Source organism: Adiantum capillus-veneris, chromosome 11 (genome assembly GCF_014529385.1).
Source record: "Adiantum capillus-veneris isolate H3 chromosome 11, ASM1452938v2, whole genome shotgun sequence".
Taxonomy (NCBI): domain Eukaryota; kingdom Viridiplantae; phylum Streptophyta; class Polypodiopsida; order Polypodiales; family Pteridaceae; genus Adiantum; species Adiantum capillus-veneris.
Genome location: NC_140941.1, coordinates 33,210,299 through 33,221,725, shown reverse-complemented (window position 1 = coordinate 33,221,725; position 11,427 = coordinate 33,210,299). Strand labels below are relative to the sequence as shown.

The window sequence follows — 11,427 nt, the reverse complement described above, 5'->3', positions numbered from 1 at the left end:
TTCTTGTGTTCACACACATTTACACACAGATTCACCTCTGAACACACTCCCCTCTCTCCCCTCTTGTAATTACTTTATTCTCCATGTCACCTCTCTTTTTTCCATTCACCCATCTCTCTCTCTTAGTCTCTCTCATGAGACTGCTGTTCTGGCACATATACACACAGCCAGACAAGTGGGGCCCATAGTCATATGGCCTGTGTAGATAATGATTTCTTCATTTCTAAATTCTAGAATTTCTCCCCCCTCCTCCCCTATATTAAGAGGGGTCACTATCACACTAAATATACACACAACATCACCAAAGAGTACACTATGCACTGTGTGTGCCTAGTGCACACACACACACACACACACACCATCACCATCACCATCACCGCAATCATTATGCTCGTCTTGAGCATGACCTCTACACCCTTGGGCTATGGAAGATGAAGGGCAGCTAAATGAAGGATGATGGCCATAACCCTCGTGCGAGTCTTCGCCATCAGCTCCCACCTATCCGCCATGTGCTCTACCACTCTCTCCTTTCTCTTTCCCCTACCCTATGCTCCCCATTTCATCGCCTTATTCTCGAAATAAAGCATGAGGTTTTGTGAGTATGTTTCTTGCAATGTTTTGCCCATGTGAGGTGTGCGGAATCTCCACCTAGTCTTGTGTTTGGAGTGAGCTTGTGTATGTGTGAAGGGTGTGCGGATTCGCCATCCTTCTATGGTGCCTAAGTACTAAGCCTCTATACTCTCTCTCTCTCTCTCACTTGATCTCATTCCCCTTCCTCTTCATCACTACTCCCAAGCATCCATCTCTCTTGGATGAAAACTTTGTTATGGTGGTGTGTTGTTTGCGTCCTAGCCGCTCAAGCTAGGTGGTGCCCCATGTTCGCTTTACCGTGACAGGCTCAAGGCGCGCCATTCGGTCCCCGACGTTTTAGAGGTCGTCGGGGTTTGGGGTTCTCTTTGCTCCCATCAACGCTTTTGAACCTTGAATTTCAATGGTGAGTGGAATGGATGGCCCTTTGTATCTACTCTTTTTTTTGCAGGGCTCTTCTTCTTGGTGGGACTCTTCCCCTTGGCAGGACTCTTCTTGGCATGGCTCTTCTTCTTGTGATCCATTTTCTTTGCACCCAAACCCTTGGTGGCTCTACCTTTCTTTGGTGGCAAATGAGATTCTGGATCATTTGGGTTTATTGATCTTTCCAAAACCATAGAAATAGCCTTCTCTCTCACCCACGTGACCCAAGACTCTGGATAGTCATGCAATTGAAACAACTAGAAAAAGGAATAAAAGGACATGAGTACATACATACATAGTTAAGAAATCAAAATAAATCAATGGCACATGAGATACACACTTATAGTGAGTGTAGTCATCTTGCACCTTGACTCAAGATATCTCCATGCATTGGCAAGCACCCTCCATCCACAAGATGGTGAGTCTGTTTGTAAAGGCACTTTTTGATAGTAGTACTTGAAACCTTCTATATTGTAATCCTTATTTGTGGTAGTCAGGTGACCAACAATAAGTTTGGCAGCACTGCAAGAAGACATCAATCAAAAAGCTACTAATAGAAAACAATGGGCCATCAAGCATAGATCATACTTCATACTTATAGTTTACTTCTCCCATGGATACTTGACAATGAATTCATAAATATAATATCTTTCTCCAGAAGATTGAAGATAATAAGACTCCAACGTCCTCTACAAAAAATAACAATTAGCTAGGAATACCACAAAATGTTAAAAATAACATGTTAGGAGTTAAGATTTATCCTTCAACATAGGGGTATATTATGTAATTGCAGGTCAGCATGTTAAAATCTCCAAAAAAACTTGAAAGGCGTCACTAGAGGATCAAGTATGTAAATTTGGATAGCTATAGCCTCTGGAAGATTCCTCATAAGACACCTGAAAAAGAAAACACCCCCCCCAATGAGGCCCTTGTGCCTGCACATGCACTAATAATTAGCAAATGGGCAACACATACTTGAGACAGATAAAGAGCACAATATCACCAAGCTCAATGTTGGGGTTTACAAGCATACTTGTGTCTTGAGGGAATATGTCCAAGTACACCTCATCATCTCCAAACTAGGAGACATCAAGCACCATTTGGCTTGTAACTTTTTCATAAAGGAGAGAGTTGGATGCTCTTAAAATTTCTGCTTGCTCTATAAGGATAGCATCCTCTGATATCATGTCTTGCTCCCTCTCAACCTCCTTTCCTGCTTTGATATCCTGGGCCTTTCTTGTCTCATACTCATGTGTAACATCCTTAATGACAACCCCTGAATCTTTCTGCTGCCTAGAAGGGGGGATATTTAAAATTTGGAAGGCTTTAATATCCTCACTAGGAATAAGCTCAAGTGCCTTATCAAACTTGTACCTCAGCCTTGACACAAGCACAAAATCTTTGCTCATAAGGGTGACCCTGTGAGAAAATGCAGCTGCAATGTAGGTATCATTCATAAAGTCTATGAGAAAATCCTCGGCAGCTTCCTGAAGGCACATCAAGGCTTGAGATTGCCACCTTACTGAAACAATGGTTTTGATATTCCTCATGCTCACAAGTCTATCTGATATCTCTTTGACAACTCTCATGAAAGGCAGATTTGGAATCAGTAGACAAGTAGACTTTTGTGCTTTTCTTATTTCCCTTAAAGATTTGACTTGATAATTCAACCTTTTTCTAGGAGTAGGCCTCTAACGAGGTTGTGGAGGTGGTTTCTCCGAATCATCTTTCTCTGGATCTTTTGGGGCTTCGTAGACTTTTCTTGAAGTCTGTTTCGTCCTTGCCATTTGAGTCAAAAAGTACTTCAAAACACCGCACGACGTGATACGGGGGCAACCCACAGTCTAGACCATCCCGCTATTGCGTCGTATGTGAAAATACTGGGGTTGGTAGCGCGTGGCGTGGAAAAATGGAAATGCACCGGACGATGCGATAGGTGGGCCACCCACAGTCTAGGACATGTCGCTATTGTGTCGTTTGTGAAGATGCTGAGCACAAAAGCGCGTGGCACAAAAACATAAAATGAACCCGCACGACGCGATAGCTGGGCCACCCATAGTCTAGAACTTGTCCGTATCGCGTTGTATGTGAAGTTGTTGAGCTTGGCAAGGAATCATGGCAGGACACCGCATGACGTGAAAGGAGGGACACCCAAAGTCTAGAAGACCTCCCTATCGCGTTGTACCAGATAGAAATAAGAAGCATTCCGGAAGTGCGAAAAATTGGGCGGGGAGGGGGTGTGTGGGTCAATGGAAAGATGCCGGAGGAAAGGGATAAGACTGGCAGAAAGGGGATGTGCGGGTCGTTTAGAAGGTACGACACGACACGAATGTGTGGTTTGGGGGAAGGTGAAAAATGAGCACGTGAGAAAGCTTTCTATACAACCGACCATCCGTAGGACGATCGTTGGAAGCATGCCACATGGCACGTGTGCATGGATGACACGTGTCCATAACGGTTATTTTTGGCACCTTATATAAAGCTTGATCTTGACTTTTGTTGGTGTTGTACTTTTATTGGTCTCACACAACACGATAATTTCCTTTGTTTTACTTCTCTTTCCACTCTACCACGTCGTCTAGGGCTCTCAAGGTCTCTTCGTCTCTTGGTCCCGCATGACGCAAGGGTATGCGTTTGAAAAGTCTGGGTGGGGCCTCTATCACTTGGTTCGGTCTTCTCTCCACTCCATTAGATAGTTCCCACACGACGCGACTGGAACGCTTTGCACGTTGTGGAACGTACCCCTATTGCTTCGTTTGGGTTTCTCTCTCCATCACTTTTGGTCCGGCGCATCCTTGTAGACCTTCACCTAGCTTCACCAATTTGGTGTTTTTTCAACCAAACCATGAACGAAGGTCTGGAGAAGATTTTAGAGGAGATTCCAAGTGAGAAGCTCTTGGTTGCTGTGATGGATGGTGCTGACATGGAAGTGTACACCAAAGCATATGAAATATTAAACCCTTTGTTTGATCTTACAGTTATGCTAGACAATTTGAAGGACTTTTTGTCAGAAGAATTCAAAGAGTTTGAAGAGGCAATTGAAGGCAAGTGTTTGGTTTTAGGTGGTAAGACTTATTTCCATCTAACCGAATTTACTACCAACTCAATTGAGAAAGGCAAAGTAACAAGGAGATTTGGAAGATTTTCTAAGAAGACTTCCTTTGTTTGTCCACCTACCATTTTTTGTCAATTACATTCAAAGCCTTGCAACCTTGTTCCAAAAGACGTTGCCTTTCTTTTCTTTTTGTTCCTTAAAGTTGACATGCAGGCAAAGTTGATGAAGTGAAAGATACAGATGAAGAGGTAACAAATAAAAATGTTTCCACAGTTTTGCAGCTTGAGAAAAGTGAAATTCTAGAAGAGGAGGAAATTAATGTTGAAATTGAGTAGCAGGAGAGTGCAAATTTTGATGTGGCTCAATTTAGAGCTAGTACTGTCATTGATGAGCCAACAGAGGAGGTAGAGGTGTCTGAGGCTTCCGTTACCGTTCCAAACCTTCCCTACTTCTATATCCATGGAAAAGAGTATATCCCTCTCCATCATATCCAATGTCTGCTTAATATGAGGGAGGACTACTATATTGGAACCATTTCTGAAGCTTCTGAGCTGGCCAAAGATTTTATTGACACAGAAGAAGAGTCAAAAGAGGAGTTTTTAGCACTTGATCTTCAGACATCCAATAAATATTTTCTTCCTGCTCCTGATGCACTTGCTCTATGCATGAGAAGAGTGGAAGAGGAGAAACCTTCCCTCAAAGATGAGGATTTTGAGAAGACACTTGTTGAGCTTGGCATCCAATATTTTGGCAGAGACTTTAAGCTGAAAAAAATTGGAAAGGAAGTTGACATAAGAGAGATGACTGGATCATGCAATCTCCTTCAAGAAAAAGTCATTGCCGAGGATGAGTTGCAAAAGGTAGATCTAGTTTCACCTTGATATCCCTTCTACAATCTTTTTTTTTCAAGTTTGTTTTAATTACCCATTGTCTTGTTTTGCAGACTGAACTCCTTGACAAAGACAATTTCCTTGGGAGAGCTAAAGGCTCGAGAGGGAAAGCAATAGAGGGCACTTCAAGAAGGGATGCCTCCTCTCTCATGCACTACATGCCTACATTGGATAGTGCCACCTTCTGTGCTTTTCACATGCAGTATTCTGAAGATCCTGAGTTGCCAATATTTTCCCTTAAGATATTGTCGGTTTTTCGGGTACACTCCCCTTCAAACCAATGCAAACAAGATCATGCTACTTGAGAGAGCTGCAGCACTTACAATATTTGGATATGCTGTAGGATTCAATGCTTCAAGAGCAGGATACTTTCTTTGCTACTCTAGCTATGCAACAGCAACTGAGGAGACAAATGTCAACCTTCTTGGGGGCTATAAAAGAAGATTTTTTTTGAGATATAGGGGTGACATGCCTAGAGATATGAAAAAAATCAAAAACTGATGTAAATTTGCAATTTTTTGCACCAAAATATCTTTTTTGAATTTGGATCTCTTTAGAAAGATTCGGTACAAAGTTTCAAAGTGAAGCATTAATCTCCATCTGTGGTTGAGCATCATGGTTGTTTAATCTCATCCGTTGTAATTGCCTCCTATAGAACTAATTGAATTATTCCTTTAGTGCATTCCTCCTTCTTTGTCCCCCTCCCTTTCTCGTACATTTGAAAAAAGAAGTCCTCTCTTGATAGTGAGATTTTTTCATTCCCTGAGTATTCCATGTTGTAAGGGGTCCTTGTTTTGCAAAATATGTTCCATGCAGGTACAAAATATGCTAAAATTTTAAAAAAGTTAGTTGAACTCAATAGGATGCAATGTAAAATACTATCCAGACTTTAGAAAGTAATTGAATACTCACCAAGTCATATGTGATGTCTTTTGCTCCCCAAGCATCTGTAATAGTGGTTATTAAAATCTTTATTGTCTTTTTAAATTCATCTGCATAAGTAGCAGAGATAACTTGTTGTCTCAAAACTTTAAAAAAATTCTCGGGATTCTTCCACACTTCCATGCGTTTGTTGGCTACATCTGGTCTACTTTTGACATTGGTTGTTATTACACAAAGATCCTTCAAGCAGTTCCACATAGCCTCAACTTGTTTGTTGTCGTGGTTACTCAAAAATCTTCTAGCTTTTTCTCTGCCCATTGAAACATCTTGCAAAACATCACCCATTCCTTTTGAAAGAGTAGGATCCTTTTTTAGATGCACTTGACCACCATCAAAACCCATTTGAGAGAGCACTCTCAAATGGGTTTTGACTACCATCAAAACCCATTTGAGAGAGCAAAGCCTCGCATTTTTCTATGCACTCGTCTGCAAGTTTATTTGGCTTAATAGAATATGCATAATCAAGACAGAGTCAAAGCAATTTGTCCAAGATTCTAATCTCTGCATGCATTGTACATATATGTACATTTTTTTAATCTATTGTTAGAATTAGATCCCAAATCATAGAAGACGATGGGTAATCGATGACGTTCACACTATTTCTCGATGGTGGTTTTCCAACGTCGTGTTCTGCAAGCCATCCTTTTGTTCCAGTGCTTGTCATGCAATATAGACATGGATACTTGGTATTGGCACCTCCACATACACCAAACATGCACTTTAATGCTCTTAGGTCGGCACTCAAGTACCATTCTACAAAAAAGTCACCCATGCCATCTCCACAGAGTTTTTCACCTACATTTAGGTCCTGTATAACAGAAGGGATATCGTTCTGCAAAAAGAGCCATTTCAATGTATCGTGATTTTCTAATGGTATTTGAGCTGCTTCGATCCACCAAAGCTCCATTTCTGATTGAGTTTTGTGGTGTGGGGAATCAAGCTTACCTTGGCTATAGTCTGATGCTCTATTCGTTAGGGATATGGATACTCTTTCCATTTTTTGACATTTCTGAATTTGAGCTTCATCCAATTTCATAACAAATATATGTTTTCCTTAACAATCTACTTCTTGCGTATTATAGTATCTCACCATAGCAGATTGAACATTTTTTATACTCATCCAAATTTTATTAAAAACATTATACTCAAAAGAAGATTTCTTTTTTCTGTTTTTCATATGGCATCGTTCCTTCTATATGATAGTACTCTCCAAAATGTTTGGGTATTTCTTCGTTTAACAGAGTCCTAATTTTCCCAAAATTGTGAGGCCTAGGCAACCCAAAATGTTTAATCTTGTAATACTTTAAAACCTGAAACCAGGTTTTAGAGATGGCCCTGTAACCCCTTCTACTCACCCACTATGTCACAAACTTCTTGCATTTGAGAAGGTTGGACCAGTAAACCCATTTCTTTCAGTAAATTTTGAAATACCAATTTTTTCTGAGTTTGATTTTCAGGAAGTTTCAAAAGTTTCAAAATATCACTTTTGTTCATTACCTCGTTCAAAAATCTCACCCTTTCTTGAACATTGGACATATCAAATCTTAAAAGAGTAGTCACATGTTCTCTAGTAATCTTTAATCTTTTTTTTCTTTGTCCAAAACCTTTTGTTAAGTTTACTACATCTCTCATTCATTTTACTCTTGCTCTTAATCCTATTGGAGTTTCTTTTAAAGTCTGAAGCTGGTGATTTTCTTGTTTTAGAGATGCTATTTGGTTTTCAAGTTCTAAAATTCTTGTTGGATTTGAAGACAAAACAGTTTTGAGATATTGAATGTAATGTGCATGATCAATGTATAAAAGAGATAGCCTAGAACTATATCCTAGTAAGCCATCAACCCCATCACCAACAAATCTCATCAAATCATGAGGTGTGTGAAAAGATGGATACCTTCCAATGCTAGGATCCGGTGGATACAAGCTCCCATCTATCCATATATCAATGTGTTTCTTTCCCTTGTTGCGAAGTTGGTGTGCTTCATTTGCGGTCTTTGATAGACACTCCGAGTAAAAGCATATTCTTGGCTTAGCTTAATGTTCAAGTGAAACTTGCTGTTATCACTAATGGAAGTTGTATTATTCATTGTAAGTAATGAGCACACAGAAAGTATAATGGAACTAACGTAGCAGCAGAACAAGGTGCATCAGAGAAGACATTAGGAAATTTCGGAGGTCGTTTGGAGGGCCTTCTAAGAAAATGTATTTTTGCACTCTCTCTCTAGAAAATATGGCGAATAATAGAGGTGGGTCTTTCATGGTAAAAGTTCAAAAAGTGTACTTTAAGTAGATTCCTTACTCTTCTGAACATTCGTTCGTAATGATTGAGGGATAATATTCTTTTAAGTTGCATTTAATGAACCTCGTCAATATGGAGGGAATGAGGCTAGCATGGAGGGACGAAGGCGTAGCCGCCTATTCACTTTCCAATAAACCTGTACATTTGGCTAATGGTGCACTTTTTAAATGGCACAAATTTTACGCAGAAACGAGCCAAATATCACCTTCACATTGATTTGGACAATGAGTACCAACCATTGATTAAGCATAGTAAAGCAAACACACATATACCTCCCGCATCCATAGACACGCTCAAAGCTGAGGGAGCTAAACACATAGATATTTGGACGAGAGGATATCTCTATCCTAAGAATCCAATGACTAATGCGTCTCCACCGTTTTTCAATCCTACAAGCTTGTTGAACTTTGCTGGTAATGGAGAAAAGGGCCTTCTGGGTTATTGTAAATCTCTTACAAGGGAAGCTGAAACTTATAAGGGCATTCTCCAAGCTCAACAAGGTGAGATTGTTCGTCTTTCACATTTACATTCTACAGATGAGGTTACCATTTTGCAACACAAAACAGAGGTACAGGAACTGAAAGGAAAGGTACGAAGTTGTCAAATGAAGGACACCATCTTGGGTGGTCGTATCCGAAAGAAGAAATTGCGAAATCTTGAAACATTGCAGGTTGCATCCGGAGGTCTCAAGAAAAGAATCCGAGCATTAAGGTGATGCTTCTTGGTTGGCAACATTGTCTTAGTTAAGTAATCTTTTTGTTTTTTCTTGTTATGCATTGTTTTCATGTGCCTAAATAGTGTTAGTGAAGTAATTTTCTGTTATTTACTTATGCATTGTCTTCATGTAGAGATTCAATCTATCTTGACAAGGAAAACATTGACCCCAAAGCCAATATTGGAAAGAGATTGAAGCCACTTATAAGTAGAATCCTGGCAGCAGATATAGTACATGACAAGAAGTTTAAGGTCCTACAACAAAATGTAGTGGACCGCTTTATTTCAGAGAACTTAGTGCCTGCAAAAGAGATACAAGGCACACTTGATTCACTTGGTGTAAGCAAAATAGTATATTCGGCTATACAAAAATCTGTCTCATCCATCTTTGTTAAGAAGGGTATAAAATCCAAACTTTTACCATCAGCCTCAAGTGTTTGGAAAGAGAGGGTTCAACTTAACGAGACACAGGGAGACTATCTTGGACAACCCTTTCATATTAAAGCAACTTACAGTGTCCATGGAGAAAACATGGCATATGATGAGTTCAATAATATTTTTATGGACCTGCAGATGTTACAGAAGAGAATGGTGGAGTTTTACAACATCACATTTGAAGAGTCACGAGGGGTATTACATTTTGTGTTAAAACTGGATGAGTGTGAGATTGTTAAAGAGAAAAAGCTAGAGCGTGTTACTATTACTTTAATGAATAGAGCCCTCTCAATGTATCCCAGTGATGATCCTTTGTATTTTAGTGTTCAATCAGAATCTAACATATGGTGGCTTGGTGCGTTTGAGGTAAGCGAGATTCTCAGGTAAGCTCAAATGTTCACATCTACTTAAGTCTCATTTATTTTGTGTTGCAGGTAAAGAAAGAAGATCATGAGATTCTATATTGGGTGTTCCATCGAACTAATATTCCGGAGGTGATTGATCGACAGACTAACCAGGGAGAGGTACTACGTTTAGATGGAAGGGGAGACTTTCAAGTTCAGTGGCATCTTGCAGGTGACCTCAAAACATTAAAGTGCATGTATAATTGTGGAATAGGTGCAATGGAAAAGTCATCGTGTTTGTTCTGCATGGAGCCTGCAAAGGTCATGGACCCAAAGTGGTGGAGAAAATCTCCAACACGTCACATTGAGGACCCTGCTTTTTGACCGGTTTTGAAAATACCACTTGTGAATGTCCACATTTGTACAATGCATTCCCTTTGTAGAATTGTGGAGAAATTGGTCTACTTATATATCGGGTTTGCTTGGAAAATGAAGAACTCAACAGAGTGACAAGTAGCCCTGCAGTGCTTAGAATTGGTACTGTCGGATATGGGGCTTCATGGTGGCAATGTGAAAATCCAGCGGGATGAAAAGAGATCAACTACTGAGAAGGATGTCCCATGCAAACCATCCATCAGTCGGGTGAAGGTACGGAGGTTTTTATCTAAACCCCAAGGAATACGAGATCCGAAGCGAACAAAACATGGAAAAATATATAACACATCTTATGTTAGCAAGGTAAAGTATCAGAGCTGGAAAAAGCTACATATTGCAGTCAAAGACCAAGAACCAACTACTCGCAACGCGAAGGTGGAGGTTTGGCGATCAATAGACATCCTATTTTTGATGTGCGACAAAGATGACTGGTCACAAGGTGATATGAACAAGTTCAAGGAGAATCTCAACCTTCTCAAAAAATCATTCAAGACAGCATGGACAGACACCCAGATTACTCACTACATGGTATTATGGTGTATTTGATTCTCTTTTATGTGCAACTATGTGAATGTAAAACATTCTAACTAATCTGTTTTCATATCCAGCACATCATTTTCAATCATTTACCATATTTTATACAAAAGTATGGGAACCCGGCAATATGGAATACCCAAGGGATGGAAAAGTCTCATTACATGGCGAGAAATGCTTATTTCAGGCACACACGACATGGTGGCTCTCGAATCAAGGCTAACAGTTTGAAAGAACTATTTGAATGGTTCTATCGTAGAATCATTCATCGAATGCAGGCAAAAGAAGTCTTGGCCTCTTCAGCAACAACACAAGCCATCAGACATTTACAACAACAAAAAGTTAAAAAATCAATGGCATACAACAACTCCGGTGCTCGTGAAAGTCAACGAAGGTGGAGAGAGACAATGGTGTATGTGAACCACAAGTGGAGAAAGATACTCTGAGTGGATGACATTGTATAGAATTTATGTAATACATGATCTTATACAATTGCTACTTGAAGTGTATCAAGATTTTGAAGGTTCAATTTTGTTTTGTGGCACATCACCCTTGTAACGAATCATGAGATAGTTGCCATACTCTAAAAGTTCATATGGGTTTTGTCTACCAAGAGCTAGTGTCATTGCTGTGTAAGTGTAGTAATATGTTGCCCGACCACCTATATAGCCCGGGCAGTAACCAAAACAATCTCTAGTAAACACTTTGTCCACAAGAATGACTTTATCTGCACTTTTGGGCAGCACGGGTCCACCCAAGAAGCGTGATAGT

At 40.0% G+C, this 11,427-nt stretch overlaps 1 pseudogene; it reads right to left on the bottom strand.

Annotated features, from left to right (window-relative positions):
- Positions 1-2,090: 2,090 nt before the first annotated feature.
- Positions 2,091-2,798, bottom strand: LOC147447080 (uncharacterized; annotated as a pseudogene).
- Positions 2,799-11,427: the final 8,629 nt, after the last annotated feature.